The 4,613-nt window shown below is 49.5% G+C and overlaps 1 pseudogene; it reads left to right on the top strand.

The window, feature by feature from the left end:
- The first annotated feature begins 342 nt into the window (after positions 1-342).
- Positions 343-1,414, top strand: LOC102243710 (annotated as a pseudogene).
- The last annotated feature ends 3,199 nt before the right edge of the window (positions 1,415-4,613 follow it).

Here is a 4,613-nt window from a genome sequence, read left to right as displayed (position 1 = left end):
TCTTTCAGATGGCTTGCATAATTAAACTTCTGCCTTTTACTTTGAGATCCCTAGTAGTTTATTTATGTATTGTGAAACTGCATAAATATCTCAAAGTGAATTCACAAGAAGCCAAGGGTCACTCTGTTCCCGTCTTAAAAGTTGTTTTATAAGGTATACTTGAAGAGGCATCACCATTTGTCTTCATCAGTCAGTTAACACACCTTCAGAATCTTGCTACTGCACTGGGAATCATAGCCCTCAGAAGTGGAAGCAAAACAAAACAAGGTGATTTAGAACTATTGTGCCAAGAATATACTGATGCCTTCGAGGCCATGTGGAGTGTAGCAGTTAAATGTCATTGTAGTCACTTGCCCACCTCTAGCTCCTTTGCTTGCTGGTCCCAGTTCCACCCGCCCCAGCCATGCTCTCTGCTCTTGCCTTGCCAAGCTGGCGCCACTCTCTGCTGCAGCTTCAGCACCTAGGCCGCCAGAGCAATGCTAAAATAGCTGTGCCCAGGGCTTCTGGAGGAATTGGGCAGCCCTTTTTGCTTCTCCTGAACAATAGCTCTTTGGTGAGCCGCCTGACGCTCTACAATATTGCTCATATACCAGGAGGGGCCACAGATCTGAGCCACATAGAGACCAGCGTGACTGTGAAAGGCTACCTTAGACCTGAGAAGCTGGCAAACTGCCTGAAAGGTTGTGATTGGTGGTTATTCCAGCTGGAGTCCCAGACATGACATGGGATGACCTGTTCAACACCAATGATACAATTGTGGTCACCTTGACTGCTGCCTGTGCCCAGCATTGCCCTGAGGCTGTGATCTGCATCATTTCAAATTCAGGTAACTTCACCATCCCATCACATCATAAGGTTTCAAGAAACATGGAGTGTACAATGCCAATAAGACCTCTGGGGTGACAACCCTGGACAATGTCAGAGCCAACACTTTCATCGCAGAACTAAAAGGTTTGGATCCAGCTGGAGTCAATGTTCCTGTCTTTGACAATCATGCTGGAAATACTACCATCCCCTGATCACTCAGTGCACTGCCAAGGTGGACTTTTCTCAGGACCAGCTGACAACCTTCACTGGCCAGAATTGTGGTGGTCAAGGCTAAAGCTGGAGCAGGCTCTGCCACCCTGTCCATATATTTTCCCTCGTGGATGCATTCAACAGAAAGGAAAGAGCTGTTGAATGTTCCTTTGTTAAGTCCCAAGAAATGCACTGTCCCTATTTCTCCACACCAAAGCTATTGGGGGGAAAGGGCATGAAGAAGAATGTAAGCATTGGCAAAATCATCCCTTTCAAAGAGAAGATGATAGCTGCAGTCATTCCTGAGCTGAAAGCCTCAATCAAGAAAGGAGAAGAGTTTGAAAGATCATTAAATGAGAAAGTAGTTAGTGAGCAATTCATTTCCTTAACTTATTAAAGCATCATGTCACTGTAATGTCATTTCAGATATCTTTGTATCTCAATTTGCTTTGATGATGAGTACTGTATTCACATTACCATCTCTTCCAAATTGTAGGTCAGTCCACCAGTGCCTCAATAAACACAGGCTTTGATTTTCTCTAAAAAAAAGAAAGAAGAAAGAAAGAAAGAAAGAAAGAAAGAAAGAAAGAAAGGAAGGAAGGAAGGAAGGAAGGAAGGAAGGAAGGAAGGAAGGAAGGAAGATAGAAAATACACTGATGCCAGTTAAGGTACACAACGCTGATTAATTCTTGCTAATGGGACCAAAATCAGTGGCAACTTGAGCCTGATGATAAGTGAGCATGAAAGAAACAGCATTGTCTTGGTCACCACACAATGTGTGAAGAGTAAGGAAGAAAGTTGAGACTTTTAAAATCTCTTAGCACCTGCTTTGATATAGCTACTTGCAGTAGAAGTGAGTCCTGAGAGGCCTGAGAAGATGACTTAGCTCAGATGCTTCCTAAAGTTTAACTTGCACATGAATCAGTATGGATATGGATCTGTTAAACAAAATATTCTAATTCAGTAGGTCTGGGGACACGTCAGGGATCTGCATTTCTAGTGAACTCCCAGGTGAATCCAGTATTCCTGGCATCCTTCATGTAGCAAAGATTGAGAGCAGTAGGGATGGAATCTACTGAATGGGCAGTTGGGGAGAGGATGGAGGGATGGGACTTACAGAGAGAGAACAGAGGATAAATGCAGGTTCTGATGAGGCAAGCAAGACCTGGAAGGCTTACTCTTTCTCTGCAGTACCCCTTCCTCAGGAGTTCTCAAGTACTTAGAAAGTGTAGTAATTCAAAACTATATAATGCTATTTGATTATTTTCCTGGAAATTGGTGAAGGAGCTGACATTGTACCTAGGTTGGTTAGGGGTAGAATTGAGCATTTTACTAGTTGCAGAACCCCTTAAAGAGAAGAACAGAAGCAGCAAGGATTTTAGACTCTGAAGAATCATGGAATTAGATTCAAACAAAGTTTACCCAAATCTCCCAGGGACTAGCTGATACCTGGATTATAATCCTAATATATATAAAGAGCCAGGGTCTGTCACAACTGGACGGACGACTGAACAGTGGGCCCTGGGCCACTGGGGCATGGTGGCGGGAGGGATCTGTGGACCCCGGTCCGTTGGGGCATGGCAGCGGGAGGAATCTGTGGGCCCCAGGCCACCAAGGTGTGGCAGTGAGAAGGGTCTGTGGGCCCCGGGCCTCCATAGCGTGGCGGTGAGAAGGGTCTGTGGGCCCCAGGCCACCTGGGCGTGGTGGCAGGAGGGATCTGTGGGCCCCAGGCCAGCTGTGTAGGTCCCAGGCTCAGGCAGCAATGGGTGGCTGCAAAGGGCCCAGGCTCAGACTGGCAGTGGCAGCAGCAGTGGAGTAATGGGGACGGTGCCTTACCCTGATCCACCAGGTCACCTCCTGCAGAGGGAGGCCAGACTGTGGCTTAGGCTGGGGTCCAAGGCAGAGACAGTTAGGGGTGATCAGGCCAGCAAGGGGGCAAGGTAGGGGTGATCAGGCCAGCAGTGGAGCAATCAGGCCGGCAGGGGGGCAAGGTAGGGGCGATCAGGCTGGCAGACAGAGGCAGTTAGGGGCAATAAGGCAGGCAAGCAGAGGGGTTAGGGATGATCAGGCAGGCAGGTAGAGGGGTTAGGGACGATCAGGCAGGCAGGTGAGCAGTTAGGAGCCAGCGGTCCCGGATTGTGAGAGAGTGCAGGCCGGGCTGAGGGACACCCTCCCCATGCACAAATATCATGCACAGAGCCTCTAGTAATATAATAATTATAATTAGTGCTTACCATATGCCAGACATTGCACATTATATAAATTACCTCATGAATCCTCACACCAACTCGAACATGTAGGTATCATCCCATTTTATAAAGGAGGGAACTGAGATTAATGGCATGCCTAGATCCATACAGTCAGTAGGTTCCAGAGTGAGTATCTTAGCCCTGGTCTGGCCAAATCAAAAGCAATCTCTAGTCTTGTTTATCAAAGAGCCCTTAGCACCAAAACTTTCTCAAGTAATAAACCAGACAAAACCAAGTATAACTTATTTCAAGATCTTCATGGTGATTTTCTTTTAACATCTCCTAAGATTTTCAAGTTTCCTAGATTGACTTTTACAAAGGACATTTTAATTTGAGGCATATAGAATCCCCTTTTACTCACATTTATAGAATTACTAGTGGCCCAGTGCACAAAATTCATGCATATTAAAGGGGGATTAATTAGAGGAAATATTTTAATATTGCAATTTGCCCTTTCTCTATAATAGAAGTGTCAGGGATGAAAGAAAATTAGTAAAATGTATATGAAAATCTTCCTCCTGTCAGAGTCTGGGGCACACCATGGGACCCAGAGTCAAGTCCCCGCCCACCCATGTGGGCCGCAAAATCATGCAAGACCCAGACCCAGCTGCCCCCCCCCATTGGGCTAGATCCAGACCCAGCCAGTCCCACCCTTGTCAAGCCCTGCCGGGTGGGGGGCACAGCCTCAGGTCCCCGGTCCAGCCCTGCCAGGCAGGGGCACAGCCTGAGGTCCCCTGTCAAGCCCCACCAGGCAGGGAGCACGGCCTGAGGTCCCCCGGCCTGGCTCCAGGGCGGACAGAGCAGCCTGAGGTCCCCCAGCCCAGTACCGGGGTAGGGAGCACACTTTGAGGTCCTCTGTCAAGAACTGCTGGGCAGGGGGCATGGCCTCAGGTCCCCCAGCCTGGTGTTGGGTTAGGGGGCCCGGCCTCAGGTCCCGTGGCCTGGTGCCAGGGTGGGGGGCACAGCCTGAGTTCCCCTGTCAAGCCCCGCCAGGCAGGGGATGCGGCCTGAGGTCCCCCGGCCTGGTGCCAGGGCAGGGGGCCTGGCTTCAAGTCCTCTGTCAAGTCCTGCTGGGCAGGGAGCATGGCCTGAGGTCCCCTGTCAAGCCCTGCCAGGTGGGGGGCATGGCCTGAGGTCTCCCAGCCTGGCACCAGGGAGGGGGGCGTGGCCTGAGGTCCCCTGTCAAGCCCCATGGGGGTGGGCGCAGCCTCAGGTCCCTGCTGATTACTTGTTAAGGCTCGTTATGGGAACTCAGCCTCCGCTGTGGGTGCAGCCATCTTGTATTAACGGAAAGCCCGCCTCTGCTGTGGGCGCTGCTATCTTTGTGTCAGAGTGACAGTCAATTTG

The sequence above is a fragment of the Myotis brandtii genome, unplaced genomic scaffold, assembly GCF_000412655.1.
Source record: "Myotis brandtii unplaced genomic scaffold, ASM41265v1 scaffold1703, whole genome shotgun sequence".
Lineage (NCBI taxonomy): Eukaryota > Metazoa > Chordata > Mammalia > Chiroptera > Vespertilionidae > Myotis > Myotis brandtii.
Note: the sequence above shows the minus strand (reverse complement) of the source record. Positions and strands in the feature narration are given on the sequence as shown.